This window comes from Amblyomma americanum, chromosome 3 (genome assembly GCF_052857255.1).
Source record: "Amblyomma americanum isolate KBUSLIRL-KWMA chromosome 3, ASM5285725v1, whole genome shotgun sequence".
Classification (NCBI taxonomy): domain Eukaryota; kingdom Metazoa; phylum Arthropoda; class Arachnida; order Ixodida; family Ixodidae; genus Amblyomma; species Amblyomma americanum.
The window spans coordinates 7649519-7662980 of NC_135499.1; the positions used below are offsets into that span (position 1 = coordinate 7649519).

General features: G+C 49.9%; 1 pseudogene; it reads left to right on the forward strand.

The window, feature by feature from the left end:
• The first annotated feature begins 2422 nt into the window (after positions 1-2422).
• On the forward strand, positions 2423-12553 carry LOC144123163 (uncharacterized; annotated as a pseudogene).
• Positions 12554-13462: the final 909 nt, after the last annotated feature.

The following is a 13462-nucleotide window of genomic DNA, read 5'->3' on the forward strand; positions in this document are numbered from 1 at the left end:
ATAGTTCAAACTTTTGCTTGAAATGTTGCCACTGCCTACTGATTTCGCCGGTGAAATGGAGGTGCTCCGGCGGCTTCACAAGATCCATGCTGCCTCGTTACCACGAACACTGCGGCTCCTTCTTCTTCTTCTGTGATTGAAGGAAGGGTGAAAAGTGGGAAGACACGGGCTTGTCTACTGGAGGGCTAGCCTCCACGCCCACTGCCGGCGTGTCGTAAAAGGAGGAGGGGGAGGGGAAGCAAAATTGAAGCAGAGGGTAGGCGCGCAGCCGCAGTGATCATGTCAGATGACATGTGCTATCCCCTGAGGCCTATAGGCGGCCAGAGAGGCCGGTGGCCTCCAGGAAGGAGAGGAGGTGCCGGAACGCCTTGGCAAGATGGTGGCCGCCGGGGAAGAGAAGGTGGTCCGCTGAGCTGCAGGGGAGGCCCAAGGAGCGGCCCAAGTGCTCCGAAGTCACTGCGGCAGCGACTTCGGAGCACTTCTTATATCATGTATCGTTAGCTGTGCGGACAGAGTGACAGTTGGGACCAGTTCCGCAAAAGAACGCCGACGTAGCGTTTATTCGTGCTTGCTTTATACCCGTGAGGGGAAAGGGCACAGAAGTCCCGGGCATCCGCGCCACCGACATAGAACGCGAGCACGCGTCGCACTCGGCTTACATTCATGATACAATCATGACGCCTCCTCATCTTAAATCAGAGTATCTTTGCGAAATATTGATGAATGAGCTTGGGAACAATAGTTCACTATTTTTTGCGTCTCCTGTCAGCCAGGCTTCCGTGCCAAGAAAAATACCAGCTGCGCATGTGTGCATCATTGCTTTCGTCACATCAATTTTAGGAAGCAGGATATGTGAAATAGCCAGGAGAGTGAATGCATTGCATGTGGTTTTTGGTTTTTGTTCATTTCGACCTGCTTGTAACGCCGGCGGGATGTTACCATGCATAGAAGCCAGCGTACAAATCTATATAACTCGGGAGTAATGGTACAAATTGTCGCAAAATTTGACCTTATTGAATTGTGTTAGTGGGTAATAGGGGTTTAATTTCCGAAAGCAACTTACTGAAATGAGCATCATAGCGCTCATTTTTCTTTTTGTTGATTTTGACGAAGTCCCACAGCTTTTTACGCTCCAGATGAACTTGTCGGGAATAGTCTTCGTCCAGCCATACCTTAAGAGACGCAACCTTGAAACTTATAGGCATGGCCAAGATCTTCATTTTCTGCCTGATAAATTTAAAAATCTTTCCTCGTATATTCTCTCTCATCAGATGGAATGATGGCGAATAGTCTGCGTTAATTACTTGTGTGCTTCAGAAATCTTTGTTCGAAATGTCGGAAGTTTAAACTATCTTAAACTGGTCTAAAACTTGCAGCTATCTTGGAAATGTGTTTATTACCTTTATTTGGCACTTTTTCTGTATACGCCTACTATGCACATCCACACACAAACAGAACTGAGGTACTGACCCTTGCAAGTTCACCACATTACCAATGCCTGTCCTTGCTCAAAGGAAAAGTATCTCTTCTTGGCTACTCAAAAGAAAAAGTATCCTTCTTAAGCGGATCGCGATATTTGTCATTGTAGCCTATTCAAAGTGACCAAAATTAAGCTTTACAGGTTTTTCAATATTAAGCAGTGAGTGGTACGTTAAATACAACTCTGCACAAAATTTATTCGACCCCCAAAGAGAAATGATTGTTTCCACATTTAGGAACTTAATAACTAAATTTTATTCGAACTTTTTAGCCGCTGATGCATGCGTTAATGTTTATATCAGAAAAAGAGAGGCCCCCGCTTTCGTAGTTTTCTTCATTTAGTATATTTCTGAAGAGACGTGCTCTTTGCAGATATTTATCAACAATGTTTCCCATGATACCCCATAATTGCGCAAGCAAGTTGGAGGCATTCGAGGGGAATCTCCTCGCTAGTGTGACGCAGCTGTTGCATCGGACATTTTTTTGGCATTTCCATAGCTGAATTTTCAGGAAACAGTTCTCAGCTTCATTGGTTACCCTACGCCATTGGCCGACAAAACGCCGCGCCAGGAGGAGTTTCGCGCTGATCGAATCGACCTTGCTGAACAATTGCTCAGGTAGAGTTGAAAATATCGACACTAATGTCTCGGAACACGCGCGCTTTGTGCAGAATTCTCTGAATGAAACTATGTGGGAATACGACTGCCTCTAAGTTCATTAATCAATTATAGTTTGCTACATCGGAATGACGGCACTCAAGATTACGGCAACAGTTATCACCGCTGACCTCCTCACGCTCCTTCTCTAACCGTTTCGCACAACACCTATATTAACACGCATCAAAGCAATAAACATTGTCTTGGCCCAGCCACCGCTGTGTATGGTGCGGATTCTTCAATGGCGACGAGGGTGGGTCAACAACAACGCCGCAGCCTTCGCCACCATGGGAGGATATGCCAGCCCGCCGCAGTTTGACGACACGAGCGACAAGTGGCCAGTTTACCAAATTCGACTGAAGGCCTTCTGTGAATGCAATTGCGTAACTGACGACAAGAAGAAGCGGGCCCTGTTGGTTGCAGCGCTGACGACCCACACCGTGGATTTACTTAGTTGTCGGTGCGCGCCAGACAAGGTGAAAGAACTTACGCCCAAGTGGAAGCTTTGTTGCAGCAGCACTTTTCGCCGCAGCTGAACGAAATAGCACAGTCTTAAATGTTCTTTACACGCGACCAGCTGCCAGGCGAACCTGTCAAACATTTCATAGCTGACATTCGGTAATTAGCCTACACATGCAATTTTGGCGCAACGTTGGATAGAATGCTGCGAGATCGCATCGTTTGTGGGCTGCAAAGCGCAGGAGTGCGTCGACAGTTGCTTGCGAAGCCGTAGCTGACGAGGAGTGAAGCAGAAGAAATTGTGCTATCAGCCGAAATCGCAGAAGTGAGCGCGCAGCAGATACGGAGCCACGCCAGGAAAGGAAGCGTACATGCGATGGGAGGACAGTCTTATCGCCCAAGAAACCGGCCATGGATTATTTCGTGCAACCACTGCGGAACGAAAGGGCACGCATCAGAGGATTGCCGGTTCCGTTCGACAACGTGGATCGAGTGCCAACAACGGGGCCATATCGCTGGAGCATGTTTCCGTCGAGAGAGAGTGCATTTAACGGCCACCAGGGCAGTCGCGGCAGGTAAATACCCTATCGCCACTGCAGGAGAGCACATCTGTGGGCACGGATGGTATGTTTGCGTTGGAAGCACTAGACAGTCACGTCCGCCACGTCGGCATCACGGAACCCATTGCACGCACATTGAATCGTGGGGGCGTTAAAGTCGACATGCAGGTTACAGCTAACGGTTAGAGCGCAGGGTGTTATGGTAGTCGGTGACTCGAACGTAGCGAGGGTTGAGGGAGACATTTTGACGACAGTGAAGGCGGACAGGCGGGTGCAGGTGGAGGCCCAGTCAGGGAAGTGCTTGGTAGATGTAATGGCCAAAGCAAAAGAGGTGGTGGGGGGCAACATGGATGGAGAACACCTTGTTATCCATGCTGGTCTCAACTATGTGCTGAAGGGGAGGAGCCAGAATCTCGAGAAGCAGTTAGAATTGGGGATGCGTAGGCTTAGAGAGGCCTTTGAGAGTGTGACCATATGCACAATTCCAGAGGTCCACAGGCAGGCTAGCGAAACGGAACGGAGGATCGTTGAGGCTAACCGTCTAATTAGGGAAATGAGTCGACGACTAACATATGGGGTAATGGAAGTCAACAGGGAATTGTACGAGGTCAGGCCCCACCTTTTTTCACAGGATGGCGTTCACTACGGTGGTGCCGCTGGCAAAAGGGTGGACAGTAGGATAGGTCGCCAGGCAACAGCTTTTTTGTGGGGACCCATAGCTCTGAGGGAACCTGTGTAGAGAAGGAAGAACCAAGATCAAAGGGACGAAGAAGCCATAGGAGAAGAAATAGACACACGCGCCAGGGACAAGTTACTTAAGATATAGGTTTCATTAACATGCAAGGTGGCAGGAATAGACTGAAATGAACGGAAGTAGAACAACAGTTAAAGCAGGAGGAATAAATGGTATATGGTTTAGTGGAAACGCATCTTAGAGACATAGAGCAACCACCCTGTAACCCAGGCTACGCATGGCAATATTGCAATAGAACAGGGGGCAGCAGAAAGGGGGTGGAATTGGGGCATTCATTCATAAAAGTAAGAATTTTCAGTGGGTTAAACTGGGATGCAAAGATCATTTATGGCTAAAACGAAAAGTAAAAGGAAAGCAAACACTCCTTGACTTTGTATACCTGTGGACAGGAGGTAATGACAAAGGTAAACAGGAAAATGTTAGAATGTATTGCAAGCGACATTGATGAGCTAGGAGGACAGGGCGAGATAATTATATTAGGCGACATGAATGCAAGTATAGAAGACCTGGATGGGTACACAGATTTGACAGGAAGCATGCTGTAGGACATGTGTGAGAGGCATCATTTATTTGTATGCAACAGTACCGAGAATTGTGAAGGGCTCATAACATGAGAGGCAGGGAATCTGCAATCGACGATAGATTATGCACTAATGTCATAGAGGACGTATAATAGATTAGGGGTAATGAGCATAGATGAACATGGTTCCAGAAGACTAGGGAGTGACCGCAAGCGTATCAAGTTGAGTTTCAGAAGAGAAACCAATGCAGGACTGAAGAGAGATTAAAATCAGAGAGAATTTTTACTCATAAAAGCAATTGGAAGCAGCTGCCAAACAAACTGATAAAGTGGTTTTTGAGGATAGTGAAGCAGAATGGACTTATAGCAAATTAACTCGATTACTGGAGCTAGAGCTAGCTAAGGTGTCAGTAAAGCAATAAAGAAAGAGACTCAAACCCAAAAGTTGGTGGGATGAGGAGGTCAAGAGGGCGATTGAAAAACGTCAAGAAGCGTCCAGGGAACACAGATATTCCAAGAAGAAGGGGGAACCAGAACTTGAAGTAGACAGAAAATGGGATACCTTCATAAAGTGTAGAAGGTAAGCATCTTATTTGATTAATGAGAAAATTAGAAGAAAGGGTGCCCAATGGATGTCAAAAGAAAATAAAAAGGATAGAAAAGCAGCTCAAAATTCTAAAAACATATAAATGCAATGTGTAATAAGACTAGGCTAGAGCAAAGGTTTATTGTTACAGTCAGGGTATTCGACTAGAAGGGGATGAAGCGATACAACACATAGGAACAAGGATGACAAAAAAATTTAAAGAAAGAAACATAATTTATCGAAGGAGGATAGACCGGTTACTACAATGGCTTCACTTCAGCAAATAGAGTAGGAAAGGAGAGAGAAGAAGGTTCTTAGTGGCACATCAGCAGGACCAGATGGTATTCCGATTATCTCATAAAGAAGCTAGGACCAAAATCCAAGCAAACATTAATACAGGTAGTGAATAAAATGATAGTGGACGGGAAAGTCCCCGATGAATGGCGATTAAGTAGAATGAACATGATATATAAGGGAAAGGGGCACAAAGCTGACATAAGTAACTACCGTCCCATAACACTGACATCTGTGGTCTACAGGGTTGTGATGCAGATTATAAAGGACAGATTGCAGGCTTGGGTGGAGAACGAAGGGGTGCTAGGGAAGCTACAAAATGGGTTCCGGAAACCAAGGAGGTTGGAGGAGAATCTGTTTTCATTGACGCAGTGTATAGAGATAGCTGAAAAGGAACACAGGCCCCTATGGCTAGCATTTCTGGATATTAAGGGAGCCTTCGACAACGTTATTCAAGAGTATCTGTGGGACATACTGGGCACATTGGATGTGGAAGATGAAGTAATTAATCCTTCAAAAGATATATATAAAGGTACCAGAGTGCTTATAAAATGAAAAAAATGTATCAGAGCCTGTAGAGACACAGCGGGGCTTAGGCAAGGATGTTCTCTGTCTTCTGTGTTGTTTATGTTGTACCTGCAAGGGTTGGAGACAAAGCTAGAGAGGAGCGGACTAGGCTTCAACCTTTCTTTTTTCAAGCAAGGAGAATGGATTAAACAGTCATTTCCGGGACTAATATACGCTGATGATATAGTGCGAATGTCTGACAACAAGGAAGGTTTACAGAAGTTGGTAGACATATGTGGTACAGAGGGAGATAGAGTAGGTTTCAAATTTAGTAAGGAAAAATCTGCAGTCATGATATTTAATGATGAGTGTAGCGAGCATAGAATACTGGAGTTCACGCAAGAAGTTGTGGATGAGTACAGTTTAGTTTAGTTAGTTGTAGGGGTGTAACGTCGCAAAGCGACTCAGGCTATGAGGGAGGCCGTAGTGAAGGCCTCCAGAAATTTCGACCACCTGGGGTTCTTGACATGCACTGCAATCGCACAGTACACGGGCCTCTAGAATTTCGCCTCCATCAAAATGCGACTGCCGCAGCCAGAATCGAACCCGCGTCTTTCGGGCCAGTAGCCGAGCGCCGTAACCACTCAGCCGCCGCGGCGGCTATGTGGATGAGTACAAGTATCTTGGGGTGTGGATAAATAACGGTGGTGAGTATCTGAAACAGCTTGAAAAATATGTAATGAATAAGGCTAGTAGGATTGCAGCTGTCATGAAAGATAGGGCACTGTGGAATTACAATAGGTATGAAGTGGTAAGAGGGATCTGAAAAGGGGTGATGGTTCCTAGCCTGACTCGATAATCCGGTCCTGTGCATGAGCCCAGATGTTCAAGCAAGGTGGGAAATTAAACAACGTGGCGTAGGGAGGCTAGCTTTGGGAGCACATGGCAGTACACCAATTCACGGGGTACAACAGGGTGATATGGGTTGGGCGTCGTTCGAGAGCAGAGAAGCTAGTATTAAGATAGCATTTGAGGAGCGATTGAGAAAAATGGTGGAAAAGCAGTGGACAAGGAAATTTTACCAATACCTGCATATAAGGAATGTTTACACGAAATGGAGAAAGCGAACTAGAAAATTAACAAGCAAATATCTGGACAGCAGTAGGGGTGCAAATCAGCAAATATTGGGTAAAAAAAGGTTAAAGAAACGGAGAGAGCTCTGAGGAAAACAGGGATGCTGACGAAACAGCACTGGGAACATACAGGGTTTTTAAGCACGAAATTGCCAAAGAAAATATCTATGATAATTGTAGGGGAAGCTCTTTGTTATTTGAGGCTAAGACGGGAGTTTTGCGGACAAGACATATAGAGTCAGGTACCACGAGATAGACACGTTGTGCGTTGCGTGCGAAGAGGAGGAGGAAACGGCTGAACACTCGACACTTTTCTGTAAAGGGGTTCACCCTACAGTGGAAAGCAGCGGGGCTGATTTATCCAATGCATTGGTGTTTAAGGACAGTGAAGGGATAGTAGATTTTAAGTGGGTAGAAGTAACCAAGCGAAGGTTATCTGATTGGCGGCTAAAATCAAGACAAGAGTAAAATTTCATTAGTCTAGGTGGCTTGAGCCACCGCCCGATTTAAAGGATTCCGCCGTATCCATCCATCCATCCAGGTCGATACAAGGTCGCCAGTGTCGGTCATAACATGGCCCACCTATGAGGAAAACAAGACGGTGTGGCCCAAGCTGCGTGATTCGCCGTTGAAACTGACTTGCTTCCTGGGAAGGCTTGCAGTTCGGGGACAATTCAAGCTCAAGGTTTCGTGCGGAAACCGGTCGATGGATGGATCCCTGACAGTCCTCGGTTGCTCAGGCCCCAGCCTGTGCGGACGCGACCTGATCCAGGCGCTCAACATGCTGGAAGCGCCAATGCTGAACGTGAATACGACAGGTGAGCGCAGGCCTTTCGTTGGGACGGACGATGTTAACGTGCACCGTTTGGTAACAGAATTCGCTGACGTGTTCGCGCCAGGCCTAGGTCTCATCAGGGGTCCACCGGTACGCTTTGAGATACGGGACAACGTGGTACCGATATTCCGGAAAGCACGCGAAATTCCATACGTCTTTCGTTCAAAAGTAGACACTGAACTTGAGCGCCTTTGCGCCGCGTGTATTACTGTCCCTGTGCCTCATTCTAAGTGGGCCGCACCGGTGGTGCCGGTAGTAAAGCGTAACGGCCACATTCGCCTCTGCGGTGATTTTAAACTCGCAGTAAACAAAGCATGTCACACTGAGCAATATCCCTTGCCCCGAGTAGAAAATATCCTGGCAACGTTGAACGGTGGTCACGTTTTCACCACGATAGATTTGCGGGAAGCTTACAATGAGCTACCGTTCGACGAGGAGGCCATGCAACTTACTACCATAAACACGCCTAAGGGACCGTTTAGCTTCACTCGCCTGCCATTTGGAGTTTCTTCCGCGCTGGAAGCGTTCCAACGCCGCATGGAGACCATCTTGCAAGGACTTCCTGGGGTTGAGGTCCACTTAGACGACGTCATCATCGCAGAGATACACAATGACTGCACAACACTGCACGAATTGTTGCAGCGGTTTCGGGAAAACGGCGTGCGCTTGAATGAGGACCAGTGCAAGTTCCGTCGAGCACAGGTGGATTTCCTGGGACATTGAATTAGTGCTCAGGGACGGCAACCAAAGTCGGAAAACGTGGAGGCCATTCTTCTGTTGCAGGCGCCGCGGAACCTCGCAGAATTAAGGTCGTATCTGGGCATGGTAACATACTACCACAAGTTTCTTCCCAATGCTTCTACAGCCATGGCCCCACTGTATAAACTGCTCCGCAAAGAAGCTAACTGGGAGTGGGGCCCCAGTCAACAACGGGTGTTCAGAAATGTGAAGGACTTCCTCAAATCCGCTGATATCCTGGCGCATTTTGACCCGCTCAAGCCTCTTGTCCTGGAATGCGATGCGTCCCCGGATGGGGTCGGTGCAGTGCTTTCTCACGATGTTGGAGACGGGGTGCGTCAGCCCATAGGCTTTCGTTCTCGGGTACTGACGGGAGCCGAACGAACGAGATTATTCACAGCCGGAGCGCGAAGTTCTGGCTGTAGTTTTTGGGGTCTCGAAATTCCGGCAGTTCCTACTCGGTAAGCGATTCACACCGTTGACTGACCATAGGCCGCTTGTGGGACTTTTTAATCCAGATCGGTCTGTACCATTGATGGCCGCCGCCTGAATCCAGCGATGGGCCCTGCTGCTGAGTGCATAAGACTGCGTCATTAAATATCAACTGGGAAAGGACAACGTTCCAGCAGACGCCCTTAGCCGACTTCCTGCGCCCACAACCTCTCGGGGACGGCTAGTATATGTTGCTCACTGAAAACCTTGTAGCGCCCTCTCTAGGGTGGCGCTGGGATGGATGAATGAATGGATGGATGGATACGGCTGAGTCCTTTAAATCGGACGGTGGCTCAAGCCACCTAGCCTGACTTATGAAATTTTACTCTTGTCTAGGGTTTAGCCACCATTCAAATAACCTTCGCTTGGTTACTTCTACCCGCTTAAAATCTAATTTCACTTCACTGTCCTTAAACCCCAATGCTTTGTATAAATGAGCCCCGGTGCTTTCCACTGTAGAGTGAAGCCCTTTAGAGAAAAGTATCAAGCGCACAGCTGTTTCCTCCTCCTCTCCACACGCACCGCACGACGTGTATATCTCGTGGTACCTGACTCTATATGTCTTAGTCCGCGAAACTCTCGTCCTGGCCTCAAAAAACAAATAACTTCCCCTACAGTCATCATAGATAATTTCTTTGGCAATTTTCTGCTTAAAAATACTAATAATAATTGGTTTTGGGGGGAAAGGGAATGGCGCAGTATCTGTCTCATATATCGTTGGACACCTGAACCGCGCCGTAAGGGAAGGGATAAAGGAGGGAGTGAAAGCAGAAAGGAAAGAAGAGGTGCCGTAGTGGAGGGCTCCGGAATAATTTCGACCACCTAGGTATCTTTAACGTGCACTGACATCGCACAGCACACGGGCGCCTTAGCGTTACTGTATCTTGTATCCTGGAGCCCGGATAGCGCCTGCCGCCCGGCGAAGACAATAAAAACGGCACCTGGCCGTGGCTCATGCAGCCATGGCTCGCTGTTCTGTTCTGGTGTCGGTTCGCAGCAGTGGTCTTGTTCCTTCGCTGCTGAGGCGTTAAGCCTACATTGGTGACCTAGGACGAGCAATGACCGATCCCGCAGCATCCACGGAACAGGACTCACGTCCGCAGGACGTCTCGTTATTGCAGGTTCGCCTCCCACCTTTCTGGCTCCAGAACCCGCAAGTTTGGTTCCACCAGATCGAGGCGCAATTTTGCCTTTCCCGCATCAGGTCGGAGACGATGGGCTACTACCATGTCGCCTCAAGCCTTGCTCCTGACGTTGCCGATGAGCTCTCTGACGTTCTACACCATCGGTGCTACACCATATCAGCACCTGAAAACCTAGGTGCTGGAGAGATGTATGCCGTCAGAACGCAACCGCCTCCAGCAGCTCCTTACAGAGGAAGACCTTGGCGACCGGCGCCCTTCCCAGCTTCTGCGCCGGATGCGACAGCTTCTCGGGAAGCGCGATATCCCCAACCACTCGGCGTTGCTCCGAGAGCTTTCCTCCAAAGCCTTCCCCCACAAATCCGCCTCGTCCTTGCGGCGGCCGGTGACGTCACCCTCGACCGCCTGGCTGAGCTCGCCGATAACGTTCATGCGGCGGCCTCCCCTTCCGTCACTGCTGTTTTCCCGCCTACAGACCCGGCGATTTTGCACCTTGAGGCCCGTCTCAATGAACATGCCCCCTCAGCCGCCGCACTCCGCAGCCCATCCCAAGAGACCCGGCCTCCTCGTCTCGATCATCGCGCTCTTTCGCGCCCACGTCAAGCTAGCTCGGAGTCCCAACCCTCAGCCTCTCTGCTTGTGCCACCGGCGTTTTCGACACCAGGCCACGAAATGTACACCGCCCTGTTCATGACCGGGGTAACGCCCGCCGTGATCACTAACGGCGGCGTGTGGTCTCGCCAGTCATCCGAGCCGCCTGTTTATGGTAACTGACAAGTTCTCTGGCGCCCGGTTCCTTATAGACACGGGCGCGGAAAACATCGTGGTTACACCGACTAATGCTGATCGTTCCAAGTCATCCGGACAGTCGCTCCGTGCTGCGAACGCCTCGTCTATCGCCAAGTACGGACTACGACCTCTCACCTTCGAGCAAGAATCTTGCTTCGCCACACTTTTCGATGGGTCTTCGTCATCGCAGACGTGGTTCACCCTATCATCGGCTCAGACTTCCTCTCATATTTTGACTTCGACGTCAGCGTGCGGCATCGTCGCCTTACCGACGGTCTGACTCATCTCTGTCTCGGGAGCCTTGTCCGACCTTGCTCCCATGGGCATCCGCACGCTGATACCTTCTTCTAAGTTCGAAAAGTGTTGGAGGACTTCCCGGAGCTCACCAAGCCATGCAACACCACTCAGGCGCCTAAACATACGGTGACACACCACATCGTCACCCGGGAACCTCACTCAGGCGCCTAAACATACGGTAACACACCACATCGTCACCCCGGGGTCACGGAGGAAGACTATATAGGAGTGGAAACTCCGCTGTCTGCGGCGACGAGAAGAGGTCACAAGCCCGTGGAGCCACTATAAAGCTGGCGGCGCCTGACGGCCTGAATGTAAACTACCATCTGTTTCGGTGGCCGCACGCGCTTGACTTCTATTGAGGGCACTCTCGCGCGCTCCTTTACCGCTGGTAGCCCGAAGAGCAACTGGTGCTACGATTCAACCATTTGAGCACAGACACCGAGAATAACTGTTACTGTTTGACTTAAGGGTGCATAAATACAACGTCACGGAGTGCCCGCTGAAGCAAACACCAGTGTCGTCTGCTTGTCTTCTGCTTTGAGCGCGCGACGCCGGAGAGCTCGCCAAAGCCGCCTGCCCGGGCGCTGCATTTTTTTTCGCTGCTGCTTCTACGACGGCCGCATGGCGCCGCGACTGCATGCGACCCCGTCGGCGCATACAATTGTGACTTTATCTGGTCGCCTGAGCTCGCTCGCGCACACGGGAGTTTCACCTCCTATATAGTCCTGCTCCGTGCCCGGGGTCTACCCGCAGCTGCTAGACCGCGCCGCTTGTTTGGAGACAGTCTAGCTATCGCCAAACGTGAGTTCGACCACATGCTGCAGCTCGGCATTATCCACCCGTCGTCCAACGCGTGGGCGTCTCCGCTGCATCTGTTACCCAAGCGTGATCCCGGTGACTGGCGTCCCTGTGGCGACTATCGGGCGTTGAATCCCAAGACTATCCACGACAGCTATCCGCTACCCCACATCCAGGACTTTACGTCGCGCCTCACCAGCTGCACCATTTTTAGCGAAGTTGATTTGGTTAAGGCGTATCACCAAATTCCTTCGAACCCGACGACATACCTAAGACCGCCATCACGACGCCCTTTGGTTTGTTTGAGTACGTGCGGATTCCGTTTGGACTACGCAATTCGGCTCAAACCTTCCAGCGGCTCATGGCTGAGGTCACGGTGGGCCTACCGACTGTATTTGCGTATCTTGATGATGTCCTCTTCGCCAGCCCTACGCCTGATGATCATGAGCAACACCTACGTGCCTTCTTCAGGTGCCTTCAGCAGTACGGCCTGGTTGTGAACGCCTCCTAGTGTGTTTTTGGTCATCTCAGCTCGAGTTTTTGGGTGATCACATTTCCTCTGAGGATATCCGCCCTCTCGCGTCCCACGTCCTGACCATCGAGAATTATGCCCTGCCTACAACACTGCGCCTCTTACGACAATTTCTGGGGCTGGTGAATTTTTCCATGTGCTTTATCCCGCACTGTGCAGAGCGGCTTCGCTTCTCACCGACCTCCTCCGGTCAATCGCTGGCCCGTCCTCCGCCATTTATTGGTCATCAGAAGCCCAGGCGCCTTTACTGCCACAAAGCAAGCAGTCGCGAATACCGTTCTTCTTGTCCATCCGCGCAGTAACGCCCCTACGAGATTGATGATGGATGCCTCCAGCGTGGCCGTCAGAGCCGTCTTAGAGCAGTACATTAACTCGGGGTGGAGACCATTGTCTTTTTACTCCCGGAAGCTACTTCCTGCTAAGACTCGCTACAGCGTCTTCGGCCGAGAGCTCCTAGCCATCTACTCCGCGATACAGCACTTTCGGCATTTTGTAGGAGGATGCCAGTTTCACATTCTGACCGATCATAAGCCACTGGAATATGTGTTCCGCACCAACTCATCGAAGTACGTGTCACGCGAACTCCGTCAGCTCGCTTATATCTCGGAGTTTACTACCGACATCAGCCATATGAAAGGTGCCGCCAACACCGCCGTTGACGCCCTCTTTCGTATAGCCGCGGTAGCCACACCATCTCCCACCGTCGACTGGGCCGCATTCCATTCTGCCCAGCAGAATGACCATGAGCTCGCCGCTATTCGAGAGAACCCTCTTTCTCTCCGACTACGGATTGTGCCCCATCTCTGCTAGCTTGAGCCCTTGTGGTGCGATGTGTCAACGGACCTTCCCCGCCCTTTGTTTCCGGCTTCACTACGCCACGCCATCTTT